Below are 15,870 nucleotides of genomic sequence, written 5' to 3'. Positions count from 1 at the left end.
ATACATATAGAATCCTATAATTTAGATTATACAAAATCTATTATCTCAATATTCTGCTTACCGTTATTGATTTAAAACATTTAAAAACATGTTTAGAATTTGAACAATTGTCAAATAATGTGTCATAAATTTTCGTATAGATACAAAACATATATTAACCGATTTTCGAATGGAAAGTGAAAAAATTTGTAGGTAATTATAATTAAGAATTAAGACCAGCGAAATAGTTGAGAGCACGCAAACGCACACACACACAAATGCACATACACGTGTTCATAGGCAAACGGTCACATACGGCACGCCATATATACATATACATACATACATACATACATACATACAACATACATACATACATACATACATACATATATATATATATATATATATATATATATATATATATATATATATATTATATATATATATATATATATATATTTGTTAATAAATCGTATGGTATATACTTGCCAACTTGCCGGTAAAGCACGTTTAGTGACACAGTATTCGTTAAGGATATGATTAAGGGGAAAGGCAGAAGATGGAAGATAGGAGAAACTTTAATGATGACTACAATCGTTCAGATCCTTCTAGGGGATGGCTACTGCACAACTGAAATCATTGTATCCTGCCTGAGGACGATCGGTGCTAGATGGATGCTAGACAATTGCAATGATCAATAAATTCTCGTATCGTACATCTTCCGTCTCCTTCCATTAGTTATATATATATATATGTATGCTTATGTAGATAAATATGCATATACATATTCTTATACATGTGCATGTATACATGCGGGTGTGTGTGGGGTGTGTGGGGGTGGGGGTGGGTGTTTATAGGACGCCTTGCTATTTATCCAGGCGTCCTATAAACCCCTGTCCGTACAAGCATGCATTTTAATGAATGTGTGCGTATATATGTATATATGTATGTATACATAATTTTGTACACACACACACACACACACACACACACACACATATATATATATATATATATAACAATTTAGGAGTGACCTAACAGGTCATTCGTCCACCAGAAAGAGCAGCCATAACTCACACCGCCAAGTAGTAGTAATTTACTACTACTTGGCGGTGTGAGTTATGGCTGCTCTTTCTGGTGGACGAATGACCTGTTAGGGTCACTCCTAAATTGTTATATATATATATTTAGTCGTTGACTATTTTCTCTTTTCCACCAGGCCGCTGGTAGCGATAAATTTCTATGAATTTTTTTGCTACCTAAATTGACTAATTGAAAATATATATATATATATATATATATATATATATATATATATATATATATATATACATATTTGTACGAATCAATAAATATATGTATGTATAAATACATGTTTGTATTTACATCTACATATACATATTTCATAAATGTAGTTATGTATACGTAAGCGGGCGAGTGACTTTGTAAGTACATATACATATATATACATGGCACGTGGGGCATGTGTTTCCGTATATTTATCAATATATATATATATGCATATTTATACAAATTTACATACTTCCATACATACATGCGCCTCCATATGCATACATAATACACACAATATACATATATAGTCACGTATTCTCATAGGGAAACAGAATCTGTAAGAAAAGTTTGGTCGGAGGTATTATCCCATCTGACACGATTCAGAATTACTTAAGGAAAGTCCGTTTATATAAAGAAGCCTTACAGCTTTATAATCACGCTATTCTATTAATATATTCCTGTCACCAATTGGAAAATTCTATAAACGATCTTATTAACTATGGGAATTTTGATTTGGAATATTCATGTTATCGCCAAACTACAGAGAATTCTACAAAGGAAGCAATGATTTTCCACTAATCAATTTAATGTCCCTTTTTTTTCAATTAAACTTGCTAGCCAGCATGAGATGGTGCCATTTTGTTATTTTCTCACCGGGTCTTTGCAACGCTTCTCGCCACTGAATTAATTCGGAATCCTCTGTGGCTTTGAAGCCAAGTCTTACTTGTCCAATCATCTCATCGCTTCGCAAACGCTCGTGGTCATATACTGTAAACGTAATTCCTGTACATTGCAAAGTCTCTGGCTGTGGTGAAATGCTGAATTGAAATTTCTCAGAGAACACGGGATCCATACATTTCTTTTTGGTCTTTGTTTGGAACCGCTCCTTGGTTTCGCCATCCAAAGATAATTCCACACGTACGTAAGGATCTGAAAGGAGAATGATGGAAAATCATTAATTTTACGAAGGAAAAGTATATAATAGAATTTAACTAGATAAGAATAAATGGTTTACTGGAAACATAAACATGTTTAAATTATGTATGATAATTATGCCACATGCATGCATTCATGCATCCATGCAGGCAGGAAGTTAGGCAGGCAGGTATACATACATTCATAAATACATACATACATACACACACATTTACATAAATGTGCATGTCCCCCTAGCATTGCTTGACAACCGATGCTGGTGTGTTTACGTCCCCGTCACTTAGCGGTTCGGCAAAAGAGACCGATAGAATAAGTACTGGGCTTACAAAGAATAAGTCCCGGGGTCGAGTTGCTCGATTAAAGGCGGTGCTCCAGCATGGCCGCAGTCAAATGACTGAAACAAGTAAAAAAAAAGAAAAAAAATGATATATTTATATGAGTATATATATGAGCATATATTTTATATTATATATATTACGTATATACATATATGTAGATATACATACAAACGAATGTATGTTTATGCATTTTTACATGCATATGCCTGGTTTTCTGCTCATCTATCTATCAACTTCTCTCTCTGAATTTGCATTGTATATATATATATATATATATATATATATATATATATATATACATACATACAAAATTTCCACAATGAGCAGCAGGTGATAACAACCAGCATGCCAGCGAAAGTAATATATTTTAACCCCCGTGCTGTATGTATGTGTATGTATATATATATATATATATATATATACATATATATATATATATATATATTATATATATATAATATATATATATATATATATATATATATATATAATATATATATATATATATATATATATATATATATATATATATGCTAGTCAACGACCTGTTGCTAGAGACTTCGCGGTGGAAATTTGTCCGTGAGTAGATCACAGAATGCGACGACTATTTTGATACCAAATGCAGAGTGACAAACCGAATAGTTGTGCTTGCTTTTTAGTGGCTAATATGTAATACACGCTGTTATTACTATACAAAAAGTAGAAACAAAACCAAATGTGCTTATTATCTTTGCGTATGCTCGTTTGTATATTTGTGTGTGCTCGGGCGTTTGTGTGTGTTTTTCTACAATTTCAGAGTGGTGCCCCAGCATATCCTGGTGCCATGTTAACATCAAATACACATTTAAGTCTTATAAGACAGCTGTAGTACATTTAACTGCTGCAAATATTAATTACACCTCCATTAAATGCACCCAATATAAAAATATAAAACTAGGAAGAAAATGTAAATTTTAGTGTATACACGAAATTAAAAAAACAAAAAACTATTTAGTTAAGAAATAAAAGTCAGCTTTTAGCATTCAGAAAACATATGGTCAAAGAAGTTACGATTACAGAAGGGATATTATTCTACTTATGTTTGAATTCTATAAACTTCGATTATTTGTTATTATCTGAGTTATTATCCTTGTTTATTGTTTCCTGATTTGAAAGACCATAAACAGAGGGTTTTGATTTCACTTTATATGAATATTCTCAGTTAATTTATATGTGAGCTTCTACCGTTCATTTCATTCTCTTGGTGTACCATCACCCATATTATCTATTATGCTTCATTTTTTTAATTTGGTTCCAAGGATGCTATGTTGATTCATATGGATAAAATACAGGCTGGTAATTTTAACAAGAAGAACCAAGTAGAATCCACCTCGTTGTGTTTTCTAATCTATATTACAACATATAAGCTACGGGCGCCCGTACATACACATACATATTTCATCAAAATCTTAAAAGTACATTCGTGTATTCCTTGTCTATAACCCTCTCACATTAATAGTTATACATATACACACATACATACATACATACATACATACATATATATATATATATATATATATATATATATATATAATATATTGTTAAATGTAATAGATATGTATATGTATGTATATGTTCATACACATATATATACACACATTCATATACACACATATACATGAATGTAGGCATACATACATACATAGATAATACATACATGCATACGTGTATGCGTACATACATATATGCATACATATATACATGCATATATACATCCATACATCCATCCAATTATACATACTTACATACATACACACATACATACACATACATAAATACATATATACATACATACATGCATCATACATACATACATACATACATGCATGCATGCATGCACGCATGCATGCCTGCATAATAGAAACATCATCAAAATGGCGCCGATATTGACCTCATACACTGTAACAGTCGCCATTTTGACACATTTTATTTTTCATTTATTTATTTCCGGGATTTGATGAGAACCATTGTTTTCCCATGTAACAACATTGAGGAAAAATAATTGTCTGCTACGTCATACTGATGTAAACAAAGACAAACACAATTACTACTTCACGTGTAATAAGAGGTAAACACAAAACACACGCATATATATATATGCCACATACAAATGAACAGAAGCAAATCTCAAACAAATGAAAGTACACGAACGTATTGAAAGATACAAGGGCAGACAAACGTGGCACTCAAACTTACACAAACACCTACGCAAAACAATGCAGTTATAGTCAAACATAAACTCTTATAGACATACACTCTTGAAGGCACACACTGTGAAGCACGCGCATACAGGTAATTTCAAAATAAGCACGTAGATATACATACACACATCTACGTACGGCAACACACACATCCACCATCTAATACACACACAGACACACACACGTACACACCACACACACATACAAAAACACACATACATATATATTGCTCACAAGGAAGACAAGTTTCCGCTTAGGATAAAACTTCTCCTCTAGGTATATGTATACATATACATATATATATGTATATTATATATAATATATATATATATATATATATATATATATATATATATATATATATATATATATATATATGCATATATATGTATCCATATACATACATATGTACACACACACATATATATATATGTGTATAAATATAGATAGTTATACATATATATATATGTGTATATATATATATATATATATATATATCCTGAAGTACATAGAATCAGTGTCTATAGTCATACATGTGCTTTCTTATTAAGAAGGAATGTCTAAAAATAAAGGAAATATCCAGTGAACTATTTGTAAATATATCTCCTTGTCTTATGAGAAACTGGCAGGGGGACAGATCCGTACAATAGGTCACATGGTTTCCAGACTCTTGTCCTCACTCTATTTCCCATCCACACACCATTTCTCCCTGTATACACGCACACATATTCAGCCACCCACAATTTTATATATAGGTGTCTGAGTGTGGATGTACGTGTGTGTTCAAGAGTTTCTTCTCGGTAACACAATTACCTGCTCCCATACCGCTATCTCTCTGCTTCTCTCCTACTCTTTCTCTCTTTCTCCTTCTCACTCGCTCTCTCTGTCTCTATTGCGCTATATGTATGTGTATATGTATATGATATATATCTATATCTATATATATATATATAATATATATATATATAATATATTATATATATAATATATATATATATATATTAAATATATATATATAATATATATATATATATATATATATATATATATATATATTGTAACACATATATATATTATATGTGTATATGAATATATATATTTATATATTATGTGTGTATGTGTGAGGTGTAGAAGGAGAGTAGTGGGGTGTTGTGGCCCAGTGTATAGGATAGCAGATACGCGGTCATAGGATCGCGGTTTCGATTCCCAGACCGGGCGTTGTGAGTGTCTATTGAGCAAAAAGACGTAAAGCTCCACGACTCTCCGGCAGGGGCTGGCAGAAAACCCTGCTGTACTCCTTCACCAAAACTTTGTCTCGCTCTTTTATCCTTTTTCTCTTGCACCTGTACTTCAAAGGGCCAGCCTTGTCACACTCTGTGTCACGCTGAAGCTCCCGAAAACTACTGTAAAGTGCCTGTAAAGAGCCCTGCCACCATTGCTCGGTTTAACTCGAACCGTCGTCGTCGTAACTGACGGAGTCTCATGACGATGCAATTATAATATATATATATATATATATATATATATATATATCTTTAAATATATATATGTATACATATACATGTATATACATACATACGCAAATATATTTGTATACTTATGCCTGTGTGTGTGTGTGTGTGTACGTGCGTTCACTTTCTATTTGTCTTTCAACGTCTCTCCGTTTCTCCTGCTCTCTCTCTCTCTGTCTTCCTCTCCCACGTTTGACTCTTTCTTGCACAATTTCTTCCTTTCTCTCTTCCTTGCATTTAATTCACGCTCGTCTAACAGCCATTTCCCAGACAATGAAAGGTTAAACGATAAAGAAACACCAAAGACCACTATATCTCTGCAATCGGCGCTAAAACCTCACAAGTTACTTTACGAACTGTCGAGCTATTTCCCTTTGAGCTTATTATATATATATATATTATATATATATTTATTATATAGAAGGAGCTTCTACAGGACTAGTACTGTTTCATTCAAGAGAAATCTTCAGGAAGCTTCCTGAAGATTTCTGAATGAACAATGTTAGTTATCTAGTCCTGTAGAAGCTCCTTCTATATAATAAATTAATTTTACTCTGCTATGTATTGAGTTACCTTACTTACTGTGGTTAACCCGAATCAACCCGGACCTACATATATATATATATATAATATATATATATATATATATATTATATATATATATCTTTCTTGTGTTTCGTTTTCTAACTGTCTCTGTCTGTTCATGCAGGTTCTCTTTCATCCTATTTCAACGCTATCATTGTTGTTGTTACCGTTGTTGCTGTCATCGTTCTTCATGTTGAGGACATGTCTATTTAAAATCAGACAATTTTTCACTTGATTTGCAGATATTTTGTAATAAGAATATGTTTGTGTTTGATTTTGTTGTACTTTTTTTGTCGTTTAGCAATGGACAGCTGTCCCTGGTCTAGAAATCCTATGATTCAAAGAAATTCTAGCTGTGCCAAACCGCGAAATGTTTTCCCGACATTATATTATTTCTAAATAAATGACCAAATATAACATTTGTGGTGGTGGGGGTCCTTTTTCTGGATGGGAGACCATATAGAGACAAATGTGTTTTTTTTTGTTTGTTTTGTTTTTCTTTTGTTTTTTTTCCTGTAGTTCAGACGACCGTGAGGAAGCTTCATCGCTGGGACGTTGAAAGAAAGAAATGAATGAAGGAAGGAAGGTACGATGGAAAGAATGGAGGGAGGGAGGAACGAAGAAGGTGTAAAGGAGAAGGGAAGAAAGTTATTAAGATAATAGTTAACTAAAGACAAAATGGAAAACGGAAAGATTTGTATTAATAGCGGAAGTAGAGAGAATGAAATTTACGAAGGAAAGAATCGAACAAAGAAGAAAGAAATATAAGAATGAAAGAAGAAAACAGAACGAATGAGAAATAAAACCTGAATGAATACAGGAAGGAAAAATAAAAGCAAGAATGAAAGAGGTATATGAAAAAGTCAATCATAGGAAGATAAGAAGAAAGGGGAAAGTAAAATGAGAAAGAAGAAAAGAGCAAGTGAAAGTAAAACGAATGGAGAACATTCAAGGAAGAAAGAAGGAAAGAAAGAAATATATGAAAGAATCGATCAAAGAAAGAAAAAAATCAGATTGAAAAAGCAAGGGGAAAGAAAAAAAAGAAAAAGAAACGAGAAACAAAAAAAAGAAGAAAAAGAAATAAATAATAAAGAGGCGAGAGAAAAGGAACTAAGAAAAAAATACACAGAGAAATGAGCAGACAGGACACAGAAAGTTTGAAAAGGAGAGAAACGCATGCAGAAAGAATTTCAAGAAGAGAACAATATCACTTGCACTATACATAACTATTTATTATAAATATATTCGCTTTTATAAATATTCGTCTATTAATCTTTTCATTACGACTACATATATATATATATATATATATATATATATATATATATATATATATATATATATATATATATATATATATATATATATATATATATATAATACATATATATACGTATATATACATATATGTACATGTAGTGTATTACGTTACGTATTATATAGACTAGCTGTGGCAGCTGGCTTGCCGCCTTTCTCCAGTTTCACTGTCCACTCTGTAGAATCAAAATAGATTCTAGCCACAAGAGAAAAACCTGATTTTGTAAGTTAAATACGAAGCTTAGCAGCCATCATTAATCTTCCACTAAATCACAAAACACCGTAAGATAAAAAGAATTGTACTTACACATACAGTGTGTGTGTGTGTGTGTGTGTCTGGTGCGTCTGGTGTGTGAATGTGTCTACTGTAAAACGATATGTGGAGTGATCATGGTAAAAAGTTTGTTTGATTCTATAAACACGGCTTATGTAGAGAATACAGATGACTCGATAATTGATCAATAAAATTATTAATCAATGGATCAAATACAGTTGGTCCCATATTGAGATAAGACAGAAAATTCCGATATGACAGCTATTATAAAACCCCATTTTGAATGCAACAAATGTTGCTTATATTGGTATAATGAAACCTATAAATAACTGGCGCAGTACTCAACGACCTTTTCTATCACATTTATTCGCACACACGCAAACACATTGTATATATTAATATATATATATAATATATATATATAATATATATATAATATATATATATATATATATATATATATATATATATATATTCTGTGTGTGTGTGTGTGTGTTGGTAAAAACGGTAAGATAACGAAAGAAAGAAGGGTCCTCAATATTATGTAAATAGAGGAATTTATCTGTAAGTATAATATGTGACAATTATTCGGTAGCCAAGATAAAACTCTGAGTTTCGGATGCCGATGTGGAAATCCACACCACCATCTCTTCAGTTATCCGGCCATCGGAAAAACGCTATGAAAAGACCGGTCATTTTTCATAGCGTTATATCTATATATATATATATATATATATATCTATATATATATATATATATATATATAATATATATAAAATAAGAAAATGGAAAAATACATCCAAATCAAATATTAATTACCAGATAATACCCAATCACATACTGCAGTGAATTATTTATGCAGTATTTATTTCCGGTAATTTAGCGCGCCTAAACGAAGACTTTTGAAAATAACCGCAAATGTAATAGGTAGAACTACATGCATTTTCGACCTCGTGCTGATATCTGGCGTGAAGTTCTGCAAATTATATTCTGCATAGACGATGATACTGACGATCTACAGATAAATTGTGTAAGTAAAATTACGTAATTTTTTGATAGTGAAACAATTGTTAATGATTAATCTATATTTTTGTCGTGCTCGCTTACGTTTCTGGTGTGCTAAATTTTGTGGAGAACAATTCTTAATGGTTAAGACCATAGCGGATCTTCTTCTAGCATAAGGGTTTCCCCACAGTGGTTAAAAATGTTCCTCTTATATTTATATATATATATATTTTTTTTCTTTTATATGTTACAGTCCTAATGCTGTGATGTAATCACCGTATAATTGTCCAATCCTATGTGATTAGCTTTTGGTGAAGGTGGGAGTTCGGCACTACTGCCCTCTTTTGAGTTTCCTGCCTTGATATTGGTTAATCTGGGATCTTGGATAGTAAGCGGTCAAGTTGCTCTTGAAAACATCTGACTCTCAACCCCCCCGCCACTCCATGGAGTCCCTCAGATATTTTGGCAAGGTATTGAATAGCTGTGGACCCTTGAGTCCCAAGCTATCGCAGTAAATGGTCCTCACATTAGATGGGAGAGCTGGATACTTTGGAACAGTTCAGAGTCGTCTAATTCGACGTCTGGTATATCTCTCAAATTCAAAGGTTGGTCCCAGACCCTCCGGTATCTTCCACGTATATATTACTGCATACCACTCTCGTCTTCGATCCAGTGAGTAGATCTCAGCTTTTCCAATCCCTCGCAGTAGCTCAGCTATTCCATTGATGCAATATTCATTGAGTAACATCACCGAACCGCCTCAAGTTCCGTTATTAATCCGATATTGTAGGGTGACCACATTTGAGAGCAGTAGTCCAGGCTGAGGACAACAAGAGACGATGTCTTTTGCTCAAAGACGTAATGTGCCATCGAATATCGAACCCTTGCCTTACGATCGCGAGCCAAATACCCCTAACCACTAAGGGTTCACAATAACGTTGTTACAAGAAGCATAGTCATATCAAAGACTAAAAATATTACATCCATAGCGCACAGTTCTGCACACATAATAGTCTTCTAACATTTATATTATATATAGACATTTTTCATAGCGTTCTCTTCTGGCAACAAATCCATAAATAACACAAGGACCAATTATATACATATTATTAATAAATTGTCTGATATTTTGTTCTTCAAGAATCGATTTATGATTAAAATACAATGGAAAATTATTTGAAATAATTAAGTGGTATAGTCACGTCTATGCAATCTTTGTCGCAACTTATTAATATATATATATATATATATATATATATATATATATATGAGTGTGTGTGTGTGTATACATACATATATATATGTACGTATGTATGTATGTTATGTATGTATGTATACACACACCACATATACGTATATATAATTACAAAACAAACGGAACATACAACGCGTACAATATATTATATATATATATATATCTATATATATATATATATATATATATATATATATATATACGCATTTATTCATGTATGCCTACAGGTGAAAGCGTGCGGTTGTGCGTTGTGCTTCTTCTCTGAATTAGTACATTAAAGACAATATGATAAAAATAGTGAAACAATGGCACAATGAGTACATATGGTTGTAAACTTCATTTTCTTCTGTTTCGAAATTTTGCTGAATATATATGTATTATGGTATTGAGAGTATAAATAGATATACATAATGGCATACCTATATATGTGTATAAATGCAGGCGTATAGAGAGAAATATACACAGTCCCAAACATACGTATGCATTTATACATGTATACTAAAATATAAATTATATGCACGTATGTGTATATATATATATATATGTGGATGGATGGATGTGTGCTTATATGTATATGTAAATATGTACGTAAACATGTATATATATACACATATATATGCATATGTATATGTATATGTATATATATATATATATATATATATATATATATATATACATGTACAACAACATATATACATAATTTAAATGTATACAAACATACGCACACACACATAGACACACACACACGACACACACACCCACACACACACACACACACACACTCTCACACACACACACTCTCTCTCACAACACACATATATATATATATAATATATTACATATATACTGCATAATTAGTAGAAACACTAGAACAGAGGCAGCGAGCATAGAGGTAGAATTATGTTGGAAAGTAAATATGTATATAATTAGCTCTCTTTTTAGTTGGGATATTATCACCCATTCTATACTTAACTTACACACGCTGACATATTTTTAACAGAAGTTAATTTGATGATGTTAATGATGATGATGGGGATGATGATAGTGATGGTGGTAACGAAGACTGCGACGACGATGAAGATGATAATTACAATGCACAAGAAATAAAACGGTTACAAAATCCTTACTATATATATGTGTGTGTGTGTGTTTGTGTATGTGTCTGTGCGTGTTTACGTATATGCTATGTGTGTGTGCATATATATATGTATATATGTTCTTATCTATATATGTATATATACATACACATACATACACATACATATATACATATACATATATATATGTATATATGTATGTGTATGTATATATATATATGCATACATATATACATATATACATAATCACACACACACACACATACACACACGCACACACACACACACACGCACACACACACACACACACACACACACACACACACACACACACACACACATATATATATATATATATATTTGTCTTTTAAACTGTAAACCGAAAGCAGTCTGATACGATTTCATAAAACCACAAAATCGAATGAGCAAATCTGAAAAAAAAAAAGGAGGTTATTCATCCGATTGATATAGATCTTTATTTTCTTATGCCTTAATCGGCATCAGCTGATCACCGCATTTGGTCACTTTCAATTGGCTACTTTCATAGTTATACAACCCGTATTCTTCTTGATATCCTTGCTGCTTAGCTTTCATTAAAAAGAAACCCAGAAAATGTCAGAATATTTCATCGATCATTGAAAATCTAATAGAAGACAGCTCGGTACAGAAAAGAATGTACTAAAATAGCGATTTCATAATTTAGAACATGTCTAGAGATTTAGTGAGGAGGGGACAGTCATTTACGATAACCGCAGAGTCCCGCGGGTATCTATTTTGTCCGGTGCGGTAACAATTCTGTCAGCTCACGACCTTATTGGATACGCTGTAATATTTCGTCTGTTTTTACGTTCTGTTTTGAAATCCGCCGAGATCGACTTTCCCCCTTCATCCTTTCGGGGTCGGTAAATTAAGTACCAGTTGCGTACTGGGGTCGATGTAATCGACTGGCTCCTCCCCCAAGATTTTGGGCCTTGTGCCAAGAGTAGAAAAGAATATTACGTCAATTTTAAGGTGGCAAGCTGGCAGAAACTTTAGCACGCCGGGCGAAATGCGTAGCGGTATTTCGTCTGCGTTACGTTGTGAGTTCAAATTCCGCCGAGGTCGACTTTGCCTGTCATCCTTTCGGGGTCGATAAATTAAGTACCAGTTACGCACTGGGGTCGATGTAATCGACTTAATACCTATGTCTGTCCTTGTTTGTCCCCTCTGTGTTTAGCCCCTTGTGGATAATAAAGAAATAGGTATTTCGTCTGCCGCTATGTTCTTAGTTCAAATTCCTCCGAGGTCGACTTTGCCTTTCATCCTTTCGGGGTCGATTAAATAAGTACCAGTTACGCACTAGCGTCGATATAATCGACTTAGCCCGTTTGTCTGTCCTTGTTTATCCTCTCTGTGTTTAGCCCCTTGTGGGCAGTAACGAAATAGGTATTTCGTCTGCCGTTACGTTCTGAGTTCAAATTCCTCCGAAGTCGACTTTGCCTTTCATTCATTCGGTGTCGATAAATTAAGCACCATTTGCTTACTGGGGGCAACCTAATCGACTGGCCACTCAAAATTTCGGGCCTTGTGCCTAGTGTAGAAAAATAATATTACGTCTATCTTAAGACAATTAGCTCGCAGATTCTTTAACCCACCACGGTTCTGTATTGAAATTCCTCCTTGACTTTTATCCTCTTGTGTCGATAAAATAATTATATTTGTAGTTCTGCGTTCAGATTCGGATGAAGTCAATTTTATTATTCAGTCTCCAGATATCGAAAATATATAGTAAGGATTAACTGAGTAATTGTTTGACCTGGGGTTGGCGAACTGACAATCGTTAGAGCATCAGTAAAATCTACTGTAACATTCCTTCAGGCTCTTTACATTCTCTGTTCAAATACTGCAAATGTCGACTTTGCATTTCATCCATCCGGGTTCAATACAGCAAAGTGTCAGTCCAGTAGTTGGATTGATGTACGTCACGGATCCCTTACTCTGAAAATTACCGAACGCTTGCTTAAAATAGTGACGGTTATGAATTCAGGAAAGTTGGTACATTGGCAGAATTATAATAAGAGGGAGAATTAAAACATTATCCGGTATTCATTTCTTGGATCTTTTATGCCTGAGTTCAGCTTACACAGAAAACAACTTTCATTTATCTTTCTTCACTGGGAACTGAATTTCTTCGTGCGAATAGGTGAATATAACATAGCGGATTTGAACTAAAAGAATGATAATCGGCCGAAACATAATTCGGTTACCTTTTTCCCCCATCTTCCAGTCATCGTTTCACATATTTCTAACCCAAGTGTACAGGTTTTCCTGCCAGAACAACACTATTGTCATTCCATCATTCATGGCAGGAGGTATATTCTGTTGATCGATAAACAACAGGATGAATGTCAAAGTTAACCTGGACGAAATATAAATTCACTGTTCAAAGAAAGGAAACAAATGCCTTAGGCATTGTATCTGACGCTGTAATGATTGTACAAAGTTTGACGCCATCATGGTTTCTCAGTTATTTTGAGAATGTAAGCAATTACAATATACATTCTCAGGTGGTGATTCTGAAATATTTCATCGTCAACGTTGGCAATGTTTCAGTGAAAAAGATCAAAGGTCCTTCCCGAATAATAAGCTCATAAGACCGGTTTTCCCGGATTCTGTGGCATATAAATTTACCCCCTGGACGAGACATAGGTCCGTCCACAGAACACTAATTTTTGTCAGGTGAGTGGACTGGTGCATTGTGAAATGAACTGTTTGCACAAGAGCGTAACACAACACCTGGTCCAGGATGCGAAACCACACTCTTATGATCATGAGCGTAACATTTTTAGCACTACGCCAGGCACCTCCGCAATGTTTGAGTAAAATTTTTGTATCACGAAATATGTTTGTCAAACCAACTAGTATTCAACTGTGACTGATTTGGGAATCTGTTACCTAGCGGGATGCGAGATAATTGTCAGATGTCTGCCACCAATATCACCATCTTGATAGCTTATATTTTTTCTACTCTAGGCACAAGTCCCGAAATTTTTGGGTACTGTGGTAGTCAATTAGATCAAACCTAGTACGCAACTGGTAATTAATTTATCGACCACGAAAGGATAAAAAGCAAAGCCGACCTCAGAGAAATTTGAACTCAGAACGTGAGACAGACGAAATACCTATTTTTTTAATACCCACAAGGGGCTAAACACAGAGAGGACAAACAAGGACAGACAAACGGATTAAATCGATTATATCGACTCCAGTACGTAGCTGGTACTTAATTTATCAACCCCGAAACGATGAAAGGCAAAGTCGACCTCAGCGGAATTTGAACTCAGAACGAAATATGGCTACGCATTTCGCCCGGCGTGCTAACGTTTCTGCCAGCTCGTTGCCGTATCTTGATAGCTTAAAATCACATGAAATAACGTTCACTTGGCGACACGCGTGCGCGCGTCTCTCGATATGTCCATGTGAAAGAGTGTATACTCACCCATCTTAATTTTAACTTACTTTGACAGATTTTATTCTCAATCATTTGGGATCTTAATTTATGTTATATATTCACCGTCAACTCTAGCCAGTCCCTTTTGCAGGTTACAACCGCAAAATTACATTACCTCTGTTCGTGTTCTGACGTACAACGTGAGAGAAATACATGCCAAAAAGAACTCACTATATCTAGTGGTATATTATTTCTGCACACAATGCACCTGAAGTGTTACAGACTGTACCTATTGATGCAACACAACTAGATTCATAATATCATATCCCTCAACAACAGCTGCAGCATGCGTCGAAACGATCGTCGTGCAGAATATAGATTCCTACTAATACTCGCGTGTGTACCGTTGGCGATTTCCCCCCCCCCCCCGTCTTCCCTTCTCTGGATCATTCCTTTTCCTATGTTTCTGACGAAGAGCTCCGCTCGAAACGTTAAACCCTCCTTCTTCCCTTCCTTCCTGAGCGTCCAATAATACTATATTTGTTCCACGTCCTCGTGTTGTGTTTTCTCATTGTGTTTTCATGTTTGGATTAACTGTATGGGA

General features: G+C 34.0%; 1 long non-coding RNA gene across 1 annotated transcript in view; it reads right to left on the bottom strand.

Annotated features, from left to right (window-relative positions):
* Positions 1–1,513: 1,513 nt before the first annotated feature.
* Positions 1,514–15,870, bottom strand: part of LOC118766536 — a 104,640-nt gene continuing 90,283 nt past the window's right edge. Inside the window, exon 2 of the long non-coding RNA XR_005002471.1 lies at positions 1,514–2,205. This is a non-coding gene — a long non-coding RNA (uncharacterized LOC118766536). The remainder of the gene's footprint in view (positions 2,206–15,870) is intronic.

Source organism: Octopus sinensis, linkage group LG16 (assembly GCF_006345805.1).
Source record: "Octopus sinensis linkage group LG16, ASM634580v1, whole genome shotgun sequence".
Lineage (NCBI taxonomy): Eukaryota > Metazoa > Mollusca > Cephalopoda > Octopoda > Octopodidae > Octopus > Octopus sinensis.
The sequence above is the reverse complement of the archived record's forward strand: the minus strand, read 5'-3'. Positions and strand labels throughout refer to the sequence as shown.